This window comes from Python bivittatus, unplaced genomic scaffold, assembly GCF_059951505.1.
Source record: "Python bivittatus isolate LINGU-HERP-01145 unplaced genomic scaffold, Pbiv_v1 ctg000020_np1212, whole genome shotgun sequence".
In the NCBI taxonomy this organism is placed as follows: domain Eukaryota; kingdom Metazoa; phylum Chordata; class Lepidosauria; order Squamata; family Pythonidae; genus Python; species Python bivittatus.
In genome coordinates, this window is record NW_028277030.1 from 108,601,929 (window position 1) to 108,615,212 (window position 13,284).

At 40.7% G+C, this 13,284-nt stretch overlaps 1 non-coding gene across 1 annotated transcript; it reads right to left on the bottom strand.

Moving 5' to 3' along the window:
- Positions 1 to 144: 144 nt before the first annotated feature.
- TRNAT-UGU (transfer RNA threonine (anticodon UGU)) lies at positions 145 to 217 on the bottom strand. The gene has a single exon. It is a non-coding gene; the product is annotated as a tRNA-Thr (tRNA).
- Between the last annotated feature and the right edge of the window lie 13,067 nt (positions 218 to 13,284).

The following is a 13,284-nucleotide window of genomic DNA, read 5'->3' on the forward strand; positions in this document are numbered from 1 at the left end:
ACATTTGGCCATCAGTAAATGCATTTGTCTGTGCACAATAGCGCTGCCACCAATCTTAAATCCCTACATTAATCGTGCTGCGTTAAATGGCACGCAGAACTATTTCTTTAAAAAACGAGCGAGAGTTTTAAGAAAAAGACACCGAGGCCCCAGCGAGGATCGAACTCACGACCCCTGGTTTACAAGACCAGTGCTCTAACCACTGAGCTATGGAGCCACCTATCATCTTGGTTTATCCAGATGAATGGTACGGTGCTGCTCCTCGAATACGTTCACTCGTTCCATCGAGTTCTCTAGATAGATGCTATTCCAAAATCTGAATTAACTCCGTTTTTCAGCCAGAGACTCGAGATCGCGCTTGCTGGCACAGTTTACAGAGGCAAGTCGACTTCCGGATCTATTTCCTGCTATAACACAAAACCGTTGCATTAAAAATAGGGATGAATACCCAGCGAAAACGACTAGGTCTGCATTTACGCAAGTACGTCCCAGCCGATGGATGCTGTTTATTGCACATTATTATTATTATTATTATTATTATTATTATTATTATTATTATTATTATTATTGTTTTCAACCATAGCAAAGCTCTATTCAATATTTCCCAGTGCAAACGCCTGCCCTTGGATATCGTAAGTTGCCGAAGACCTTAAGAGCGCAATGCGGAGAAAGGTGCAGGCAGTTCCGCCGGTTTCTCCGCTCAAGCGCCTTCCCAACCAGGAACCGGGAGAAAATGGGATGGGAAAATCACCTTCTGCCCGGTTTCCCCTTGCGGGTGAATAGAGTATACGACTCCAACTCACCGCTGCCCTTTTTATAACCGTGTTTCTCAACCTCAGCAACGTTAAGATGTGTGGACTTCAACTCCCAGAATTCCCCAGCCAGCCATGCTGGCTGGGGAATTCTGGGAGTTGAAGTCCACACATCTTAACGTTGCTGAGGTTGAGAAACTGTTTTATAAGATGGGCCAGAAACACGATGTTGCAACATAGATCAACTTTCAGAAGGCTTTTCTGCTGGGCTATTCTGCTCTCTGTGCTATTAGATTACTACCCCTTGTGTCCTAATGATTAAGTAGGGATTGCAGTTAGGAAGTGTGCATTGTCGATGATACAAAAGAGCACGTACCGTGTTCCTGTTCCTGAGTGGACCGTGCCCTCCCTGGGTCCCTCCGTTCCATGCGCTGCAGCATCTAAAACTGGTCTGCAACTTTCTCCCCAGTTAGGCTACGCTTTGCTCACCTTTAAATTGGGGGTGTAGCCACGGCACACTGAAGACGTGAACAGGGACAGGGCCTAAGTGGTGCCTATTTAGAAAGGATTGTTTCAAAAAAAGGGGGAAACGGTGCCTCTGAATTATGTTGATTAGCTGGGAAAGCTGCAGGGCGTGGTCAAAAAAGTCAAGATGGTGGCCACCATGGTGCAATCCAAGCACCGCCATGACACCCCTTTTGGTTAGTCCTCAACTTTACCAACACGAAAGGGGGAGGCAGGGGGGCTGCTTTGGTTTCTCCTAGAGCCGGAGATGAGATCTGTAAGCCACAGGTTGTTCACCCGTAGGCTATAAGGACCCAATTACATGGGTAATCAGAATAATCCGTCAACTCCAATTCTCTGAGATACATTGCCTGCCGAACTCAAAGCCACTAGGTGGAGCCAAAAAGTCACAGGAAACCAAACGGAGAAAGTTAAATGGAGAATAATGTCACCTTTCAAAATAACCTTGTAGAGCAAATTAGAACATTAAATCTACCAGGCAGGCAAACAAGGGAAAAACTAAAATTTCATAGGCTCCATAAAAATTTCACCTGATTTATTGGAGGGTTTAACTGGCTTGCATTGTTCAGTACTTCTGAGTCTTTACGCTGCTTTGCCGAGTTATACAAATCCTGTGTAATCTCCCAAAGTTAATTATTCTGAACAATTTTGGAATGCATTTTAAAACTTTTCTGTTTGGATCATAACAACGTAACAAAAGCTGTGCAAGTATGCCTAGTCTTCTACTGTGTTCTTGCATTGGTCAACCAGATGGCTAGAGAAAACCTATCAGCAAGGCATAAATCATCGAATCATGGAATTTTAGAATTGTGGAGTTGAAATTGTGGGACCACAAGGATCATTCTACAAGCTATACCAACTCTCTGCAATATGCAGGAAAATTAATTAAACCACCCTTGAGATATCATTGTCTGTCCTCTTCTTAACTTCTAGAGATGAAGAATCCACAATTTTCATAGGCAAACTGTTCCTCTGTTGGACAGAACTTATTATCAGAAAGTTTGTCTTTATATTAAATGAAATACATGTAGCTGCAGCTTGTGCCCATTGTTTCTAGTTTCTGTGGCATGGAAAATAGTTCCTGACCATCTTCCCCTGTGGTACCCTTTTATGTGACTGATTACAATGATAAGTGCCATCAGGTTGGTGTTGACTTTTAGAGTCCAAAATATGATAATTTGAGCTTGATTATTTGGTGCTGGAGAAGACTCTTGAGAGTCCCCTGGACTGCTAGGAGGTCAAACCAGTCAATCTTAAAGGAAATCAACCCTGATTGCTCATTGGAAGGATCGATAATGAAGCTCAAGCTCAGATATTTTGGTCACCTAATGCGAAGAGAGATCTCTTTGGAGAAGACCCTGATGCTGGGAAAGATTGAAGGCAAAAGGAGAAGAGGACGGCAGAGGATGAGATGGTTAGATACTGTAGCATCACTGAAGCAATGAGCATGAAACTGAGCAAACTCAGGGAGGCAGTGAAGGACAGGAAGGCCTGGCGCAATATGGTTCATGGGGTCATGAAGAGTCAGACACGACTTAACGACTAAACAACAAATTTGTGCCTGAAGTGAGCACTCTGGGTTGATTTGTTAGATGATCTTTTTTATTTTCTTAGCTGTCCATGGTATTCATAGGAATCTTCTTCAACACCAAAGTTCAAAAGCATCAATACTCTTTCTATCCTGCTTCTTCAAAGTCCATTGTTTAATTTTTCATAGTGTGAAGAAATTTTTCCTTTGATCATCCTAAATCTTCTAATATTCAGATATGAAGAGGAGATTGTATGTCATTCTCTGCAGATAATATTCTACACAAATGTTGTCACCAAAGATAGCACAGCTCGATCATTTCTCCCCTCACCATATTTAGACTACAGCTGATTAATCCTCAGGAATGTTTTCATGGTGTCTAAAAAGTACGTAATGGCACTAGTTGCTTTTAAAAATATGTTTTTTTTGGCATTTCATTTTCTTTAAAATATTTTAAAATTTATTTATTTAAAATAATTTTATCCCACTTCTCTTGGCTTTCAACCTAAATGCATTGAAGTGCAGCTATTATTCCAGCACATTCGCTTTGCTCCTTCTTGACCCAATAATGCAGTTTCTTTTATGCATTATGCCTCAATATTTATTTTTTTTATACATTGTCATTCTATGATTGTACTATTGACTATTTCAACAGTAATATAATAATATTAATTATATGATACTATGTTATTATTGTACTAATTCAATAATATAATACTATGTTGTAAAAATTAGAAAAACAACTAAAATGACCCATGATCATCTTGATGCTTGAGTTCATTATAACTGAGAACTACTGGGAGGGGAACTAAATGATCAGGGTCAACTGGCGGCACCAACCCAATGCAATTAGGTAGAGGAGAAGTTGAAGCAACTGACTTTGCCTTCCTGGGATCAACAGTTCACAGGGATGGTGACTATAGCTACTGTATGAAATAGAGACTTGGGAGAAAGTCTATGTCAATTCTGGACGATAAAACTATAAAGGCATCACCCTGACAAACAAAGGCGCCTATTGTCAAAGTCATGGTTTTTACAATTGGCTGTCAAAGCTGGACCATCAGGAAGACGTAATGAAAAAATGCCTTTGAACTGTGGTATGGGAGAAAATGCTTGAGAATACCTTGGACTGCAAGAGGAACAATTTTTTCAACCACTTAGTAATGAAGCTACATTCTAAATATTTTGGACACATAATGCAAAGACAAGAGTCAAAGACCCTGATGCTTGGAAGAATTGAAGGCAATCAAAACAGGGGCAAAAAGAAGACAAGGTGGCCAGATTCCATCACTGATGATACAAGCCTGAGCTTTTAAGATCTCAAAGAAGCAATTTTTGACAGGGGTTTACAGGCATTTCTGACAGCCCTGGTGAGAGGATGTTCACTGAGTCAGGATGAATTGGGAGCCCTGAATGACAATAATGACCTTGTTCACCTCCCTGACAGTGTAATCATGCTGCCAGCCAGTCATGCTTTCCAGGAGGGATACTGTAAACATGGCCACAAAGAATTGTAGAAAATACTTAACTCTTTTATCATTCGGACTTCTTCAGTCCTGATCTAGTAGCTATGTCCCCTTCCCTTCCTCCTCCTCTTCCTCCTCCTCCTCACTTCATTACATTCTCCAACTAGTTTCTCTTGCCCCTTTCCCTTTAACCCTTTAAAAATGCATTAAAAAGTTTTTTGGTATCCTCAGGGATCCTGCAGGCATGCCAATACTTTTCTGTTGCTGTTCAGAGGTGTTCTTTTGGCTATAATCCTGTCAGTACTCATAATCTGAGCTCAGTTTTAGGAATGACTAGACAACCTGTGACCCGTTGAGTCATCATTTCTGAGATATTTCCTTACCTAAACAAAGAAGCAGAATGACCAAGGGTAAAAAAGCAATGGGAGTGTAAGCGATGTGCAACTTGCTGCTGGCCTCCCCATTGACTTTGCTTGTGGGAAGCTGGCAGGGAGAGTCAGAAATCTTCCTTCCTTCCTTCCTTCCTTCCTTCCTTCCTTCCTTCCTTCCTTCCTTCCTTCCTTCCTTCCTTCCTTCCTTCCTTCCTTCCTTCCTTCCTTCCTTCCTTCCTTCCTTCCTTCCTATAATATAATACAGTGGTACCTTGGGTTACGAACGCCTCTGCTTACGAACTTTTCGGGTTACGACCAGCTCTGGCCGCAAATATTTACCTCGGTTTGCGAACTCTGCCTTGGGCTACGAACCGGATCTGCGGCCATTTTCCGCCGTGACACATGGTCTGCGGCCATTTTCCGCCCGTGCCACGTGGTCCGCGGCCATTTTTCTGCCCGTGCCACGTGGTTTGCAGCCATTTTTCCGCCCTGCTGCGCAGTCCGCGGCCGTTTTTCCGCCCTGCCGCGCAGTCCGCGGCCGTTTTTCCGCCCGTGCCACGCGGTCCACGGCCGTTTTTCCGCCCTGCCGCGCAGTCTGTGGCCGTTTTTCCGCCCTGCTGCGTGGTCCGCGGCCATTTTTCCACCCTTGATGCGTGGTCCGCGGACGCTGGAACGGATTAACGGTAATTACATTGAATCTTATGGGAGAATTTGCTTCGGGTTGCGAACAAATCGGGTTGCGACTAGAGTCACGGAACAGATTAAATTCGTAACCCGAGGTACCACTGTATAATATAATATAATATAATATAATATAATATAATATAATATAATATAATATAATATAATATAATATAATATAATATAATATAATATAATATAATATAATATAATATAATACCTCTGCTGCGCGAGCTGCATTGGGTGCTGGTCTGCTTCTGGGTCCAATTCAAGGTGTTGGTTATGACCTTTAAAGCCCTTCATGGCATGGGCCCAGGTTACCTGAGGAACCATGTCGTTCCCATTACATTGACCCATCCCACCTGGTCTGGCAGGAAGAGTATGTTATGGACCCTGTTGCCTAGAGAGTTTTGACTGGCAGGGTCCAGGGGGAAAGCCTTTTCTGCCATGGGTCCCACCCTCTGGAATATCTTGCCCCCTGAGGTGAAATTGGCCCCCATTCTGTTGGCCTTCTGAAAGGGTGTTAAGACCTGGCTCTGCCAACTTGCATGGGAACCCAACGGGGGTTCGCAGCACTGGGGTTGGCTGATAGCCTCAGGATGTGCTCTCCGCCTTTTTAGTTTGCCTTGTAGTTTTAACTTTTTAGCTTAATTTTAACCTTTTGTCGTTCTTAACGTATATATTTTTTCTAGGATTTTATAGTTTTTAATGTGTAATGGTGCATAGAGTCACTTGTATAGTGAGATAGGCAGCATATATAAATTTGATAAATAAATAAATAAATAAATAAATAAATAAATAAAATATAGGCTGTGTCATTTGGCCTCCCCTCACGACCTTCAGGGGAGCCCCTGTGAAGCCTTCTGTTCCTCCTCCTCAGTTCACCCACGGAACTGCCTGCCACTTTGCTGGGAGGAGGTAGAACAAAGGGAACTGCAGACCATGAGGAAAACTGCAGCCTCGCTCCCCATTCCGGCATGTCCCCAAGGATCCCCTCCCTCGAGGGAGGGAAAGGGCTCACCTGTTGAGCACCAGCATCCCCCAGCTAGCCTTACCTCTCCAGCAGATATCCAAGTCACTCCCCCATCCTTCCCTCAATGCCCACAGCTGTTAAGAGATTTCAAATTTTGGCCTTGATTCCAAAGTAGCCAACTGTCACTTGCCCATCTGGCCAATTGGGCACAGGGGCCAGAGGGAGGTGGAAAAGAGGTCAGGGATATGCCCATGATGATTGCATAACCTGGGCTGACCATGGCAGCACAGCAGCACAGCAGTGCTGAAGCAGCCAGAAATTTCCCAAATTTCAATCCCATGGGAGTAATGGGTCCCGGATTTTGGATGCATTCTGTAAGTTAGCCCATTTGAGGTACCTTGGTTCAAAAATGGTTGCCCTATGACACACCATTTCACCCAGTTGAAGGTTACAGACATGAGAATTTTAGTAGTATATAGATGATACTAGGTGTAGATTTGGCTGCCCTGATGGAATTTGCTGTTCTGCACCAATAATACTGACTGAAGTCTATGAATCTGATATCCTCCTGTGTATGTCAGGAAGAGAATATACATTCAGATTTGAAATTTCAATGTAATTAATATGCATGTGCCACTGTGCATGAACCTTGTACCATGATCTGCCTTAACTAACTACCATCACAAATAAGGGCCAATTGCATATAAATATCATTTGCTGCTAATGATTATTTCCTGACAATAATACTTCAAAACATAAACTAATTAGCTCCTCTTCTTCACAAGAAAATATTTACGTGTGCCTCCCTCAAGAGACTCTTGTCATTTTTGCACATATTTCTGAAGATGGAGCTTGATAAGAATACAACCCATTTCCTGGAAGTAGTTCTGCTGAATCCCACACATTTAGGACCATTTTTTCAATTTCTCCTCAGTTTTTCAACCTTTAGATACTCTAGATTTTTTCTTAAATTGTTAATATCAGTACCAACTTCTGAGATTTATTATGTGGCAGATTCTTCTTGATATTACAGTCTAATGGAGAGAACCTGAGCATTTCTTTCTTTACAGTTGTTTTCACAACTGACATGGAAATTACCTCCAGGCTCTCTCTCTCTCTCTCTCTCTCTCTCTCTCTCTCTCTCTCTCTCTCTCATCCTTTGAACATTTTATTGATATTTACACTTTAAGAAAAGCAGAATGGAGGCATTTTTGATGCAAATCAATAGTATTGTTGTGGCTACTATTATTAGGCTGTGGGCAATGGTGTAGGCAGATGTTCTCAAAGTGTTGGAAATCCAAATCCAGCAGACCATTGACTCTTCACCTTCTCATGATCTACTGACCACAAGGGGGCCAGGATTTAATCTGGCTATCAGAATGGTATGTGTCGAGTCCACCTTTTCTTTAGCCCTCAGAGGGAAGTGATACAGATGTTAAATTATGTCATGACCCCATCTACAGGGTTTTACATGACTTTCACCTCCATCCTGGAGCAAGGGAAACTTCTCTACTTTTACAGTGTATATCCTGTGTTATTTTCAGTTACATTGACTATCAGGAGGCACCATATTATTGGTTTCATCCTTATTGGGAATCATGGGTAACCAGATGTTATTCTATGGGATTCAAACCTTCTACCAGGAATTGAACTCACTGAGTGATGCACTTAGATGACTGTAAACAGTGCATTAGCTTTAGGAGCTATCCAGGTCCTGGCTGTCACCGGATTATAGGGAGAGATATATAGAGGCTATCCAAATGGTATATACAGTCCACCTTCCCTTAAGATTGCAGAAGAGTGAGAGACAAACATTACATTATTTCATGGCCCCATGTATGGGATTTACTCTAGGTCTCCCTTGTCACTTCCTTCTGCCTTTCTTCCTAGGCACATGCTGCACAGAGCGCATGATTTTAGACTCTTCTCCTGGATGGATATAGCTAGCTAGGTATCAGGGTTTGCCTGTCGCTGTGACATATTTCCTGTAAACAAATCTTTCTGTTATAGTTATGAAACCTACTTCACCAATCTTTACTTAGGTTACAATTCCCTCTCTTAGTAGCTCTTGTATGCAGACCCAGCATGCTTCAGCCTCCAGCACAAAGAGCTTCTGTTTGTCAAGAGCAAGAAGAGATGCTCTGAGATTTGATGAAGCCCTTTGCATTGCTCTGCATGCTTCAGCCAGTGCTCGCTAAAGCTGGAAGAGGCTTCTGTACCTCACACCCCTCATGTACGCAGAACCCTCATTTGGCCGTTGCAAATTCTGGATGAATCATAAGAAGAAAAACAAAAATGCCACTTTACTTTGCTCTTAGAAACGAGGGGGTCAGATTGCCTGGCAGAGCAGATTCAACAGGGTACCCTTCACAAGCTTTCATTAATGCAAAGCGATTTCCTGAAGAACTACCCAGCCCTGAAAAGTCATGGTGGGGCACAAAAATATACAGGACATGTGACACATAAGTAAGTTCTGTGAGACATCATGGAGGGAGAAAAGTCATCTGGATGTTTCTCTTGGCAGAAGCAGTGTGCTTATTTACCAGGCCTTTTGCTCTGTAAGTGAGTAGAGACTTGTAATTGCACACTTGTAATTGCCAGAAAAGGCTTCTGGGCATGTGCTGTGCAGGAAAGAAAAATTGGTTCAGCTCACATTTGAATTCAGATGTATCCAACACTGCATTTTTGAGCCAATACACAAATTAAGACTTAGTGAATATGTAAAATCTCCGCTTTCTTAAATGTTGCAATGTAGTTTCCAATAAAAAACCATGTTAGCAAAATGTCTCTGCAAAATTATATTATGTTCATGAAAGTACTGTACAAAGTCCCTTAAATCAGGGAAATAATTGTTTGCAGAAGTATGAATTTTAGGCAGTTAAAACACATATATTTAAAGAAATGCATCAGAATACATACAGATGACCAGTGGGACCAATAAGGCATTCTTAGTAGTAGAGAATAAATCAGAGATGTATGCAGTACTTTTTTAGCAGACTTTCCCAGGACTTTTCAGAAGGCAAAAGGCTAACACTGTAAGGATTTTTATACTTTTCCTGATCCCCTACTTAAAATGTATACTTTTACCAGGGTGAGCAGATGCCCTTAAATGGCATCATCCCAGGTTGGAACCTTGGAAATTGGTGGACCATCTTCCCCCTTCCAAGCCTTCTGCTTTATACAAAAATGAAAATAAATAAATGTGTAAAAATAGTCATTGATGAAGGCAACCTTCTTCTGCATAACTCTTCTTTCATACATTTGGAGGGAAGCTGTTGGAGAAGAGCCTTCTAGGTGATGACATCACAATTTCACAGAGAAATGTGTTTGATACCAACACTGTGTTCCTTTTTGGGATTGGGGTGAAATGCGTTTGCCTTTTAAAGTTTTTTTTTTTAAGCATATCTTATTTTAATCCATATGCTATTTTGATGAATTTAATACTTATACTTTTTAAGTGATTTTATATATATATTCATATATATATATTGGCTTATGTATTTTTATTGTTATAGTTTTGTATTATATCTGCTGGTGTAAATCAATATTTGTTGACTTTTAGATCATCTGTTTATTTTTTTATGATTGTGTGATTCTAGAGAATTTGATAGGTCTTTCTCAGTCATTTATTCATTCATTCTACATAATTTATAGCCTGCTCCAAATGTGATGGATTCCAAGCGGTGAACAACAGAGGTAAGAACAACAACAACAAACCCACACTAAAAGCAAAAATCCACAATCAACTGGGGCTAAAGGCATGTTGAAACAGTATGGATTTGCTTGTAAAATATAAACAAAGTAGGTAATAAATAATTGAAATAAAATATGGATGGACATTTCAGGAGACGTTCATAAACAAGCAGGGAGGAAAGCATAAGGAGTAACTATAATTTGCAGAATCAATTCTTGCATATCATCCTAAAGTCTGAAATGAGCAGAAACATATTTTTGTGTTTTACAACAGTTTATATTTCAGTGCAGATTGATTGCACAAAAATTCCCAGTTGTCATATTTTAAACATACAATTCCCCATTATCATATTTTAAAACATACAAAATCTGTTGGTGTGCAGGAAATAAGCCTATGAAAGGTCAGAAGTGTGTGAAAATTATGGCCAGTGACAATTTCTTGCCATAAATGAAACAGATTCATGAATTGGTGGGATCTGTCATATAATTCTTTCTCTTAATCAGAAAGGAATTTAAGGATCATCTAGATAGTTCTGGTTAATACATTTTGTCATTCACTCCTGGTCAAAAAAAAAATTCCATTAATAGCCATCAGAAACCACAACCATAGGAAATATTCTTTCAAGTCCATCTGGCCCCTTAACTTTCCAAAATCAACATTCTAGTCCCTCTTTTGCTGTTTTCAAAAATTAAAATTTTTCTTTTTAGTCCTTAAAACTTACATGAAACTTCTTTCATCCAGGATAGAAGGAAGCTTTCCTGGCATAATGAAACTTGCTCTTCAGAAGGTTTTTAACATCCAAAAGATAAAAAACAAACAATTTCCTAAAGAGAGGAAGTGGGCGAACCCAGTGCCCTTTTGAAGGCGCCGGCTTAGGCAGGATGATTTTCCCCTGGCTCCCAGAGCTCTCAAACCCGCCAGAGATTGCTATTCTACGATCTCGTTGCAGGGAACCTCTATATGATGCAAACTTGTGGGTGATCCTAGTCCTCTCCTTAACCCAGAGAGGGGTTCCGAGGAGCCAATCCATTCGCCAGCTCCTCTTTCCACTGCGGCCATTGGCTCTGTTCTTGTGGATACATCTTTAGTCCACCGTACTTCCCTGGAAGGGCAGGCAGCAATATTTTAGAGATTTGTATGAGAATAACAGTGATATGTCAGAGAGTGGACATGAAAAAGGAATGCAGGAAAAACATGGATGAAAAGGAAGTAATAAATGCCCTAAGAATGTTGGAAATTGATAAGGTTTGATCACTCTTTATTGAAATGATTGTGTACAGCTTTATATAGATATATATGCATAAATATACGAGAAGCTCTTGTATATAACGTTTTGTTGATGGTTTTTTCTTCCCCCTTTTTCTTTAATTAAACAAATAAGACAAAATAGAAAGAAAAATAGTAGGGCTTCAGGGGAAGATGCTGTTAATTGGAGAAATTTGGAAATATGGATGTGGTTTGTTTATGGAACAGCTGTAGGACTTACTTAACATGTGTGTGAAGACTGCATCTGTGCATGGTGAAACATCCTTTTATTGTTCCTCTATACAAAGGGCAAGGTAGCAAGAATGAATGTAAAAATTAGATGGCATTCTGTGGATGTGTGAATGTTAACTTGTTAAGTGTGCCTGGGAAGGTGTTTTTATCGGGATGAGAATTAGTTTTCACAGTCACCTCTCAACTAGACTGCTGTAATTCAATGTATGTGGGACCTTCAAGACCACACAGAAACTTCCATTAGTACAAAATGCAGCTGCCTGTTTGCTTACAGGTCAGTCCTGTTATTGTCACATTACCTGGCAACTGCAGGAACTGTGCTGGTTTCGTCTGTGAGTACAGTTGAAGGTGCTGGTTCTAACTAAAATGTCCCAGAAGTCTTGAGACTTGGGTATCTTCTGGGTAGAATCTTCAGCAGGCCCAGGGTATACAATTAGAGAGTGACTGTTGAAGGTCTCTCTCATCAGGATGTCTGGCGGGCAGGGGCACAGAAGTAGGCATTCTTTGCAGGAGCTCCTCTCAATGCCCCAGAAGTGAAAATGGCCCCTTCCCTCACAGTCTTCCAGAAACTTGTTAAGGCTTTGAAGAAAAGATTGCTGTTCTGAGTGAGAGTGCTGTAATAAGATACATTTTAAAGTTTTGTTTTACTGTATTTTTATTTTACTGTGTATCTTTGTTGACTTGTAAAATGCTCAGAGTTGCATAGGACTGAAGTGTCAAAGTCTTGTAAATAAAAAACCAAAATGTTTGAAGGATGTTTCCCCCCCCCCTTTCCTTATGACAGAGGTGCAGAACTGGAGGCCTCAAACCAAATGTGGCCCTTGAAAATCTTGGGAGTAGCCTCTAAAAATCTCCTAAATCATAACTAAATTGTAATTTAATAGGGCAGAAGACAAAAATGATGAAACGTGTGACTGGAGAGTAATCGGATAAACTGTATTTTATCTTAATTAATTCTAAATGTGAGATGTGATCAAATTGAGTGTTCATCCTGCCCTTAAATGCTTCATTTTGAAGTGCCCCTTAGAAGGCAGGTATGGTCCTAAGCTTGGAAAAAAATTCAGCACTTGTGCCTTAAGGAGTCACTTAAAGTTACAGTGAACTATCATTCTTTTATAATTATCTTCTGTTGTGGTAGAAGCCTTGGAGACCAATGTACTATATTGTATAGGTAGCCTTGGGTATGAAACCAAATAGCCTTGTGGACCAAGTGAATTATAATTGTAATCCCTAATACTAAGTAATAACATTCCCCTTTTCTGCATTACACAACATGAATAATTCTAGTAAAATCTATGACTGATGACCTCACTGCTTGCAAATCAAATTGTATCTAGACCTATGATTTGCCTCCACAGCTCAGAACTCTCATTTTGGGCATTCCTCTTTTTTGAGGGTCTGCCTGTCCATCTCTCTCAGTGATTTTGCATGCTTTCTCAAATATGCCACCAAACTAAATGTTTCTGGAAATCTTCAAATAGCTTGTCTAATGGCTGAGGGAAAACATCTCCCAGAAATCTCCATCTTAGCCAAATACACCCCAAGGTAGACCTATTAAAGAGTAGGAAGGCCATCCGCTTTGTGTGTGTTGACCTTGACCCTTTTCATTTCCCTTTTGCTATGAATGGCTGTATTCTTGTGGTCTTTGGTATGAAGGCCAGTTGTACAGACAAAAAAAAAAAAAGTCTATAAAATAGATGGCCTTGAGGGCTAAGTATTCTACCATCATTTATTTTCTTGACTGTGAATACTTGTATTACAGATCTGTACTTGTATTACAGATCTGCTTAGTAGTAC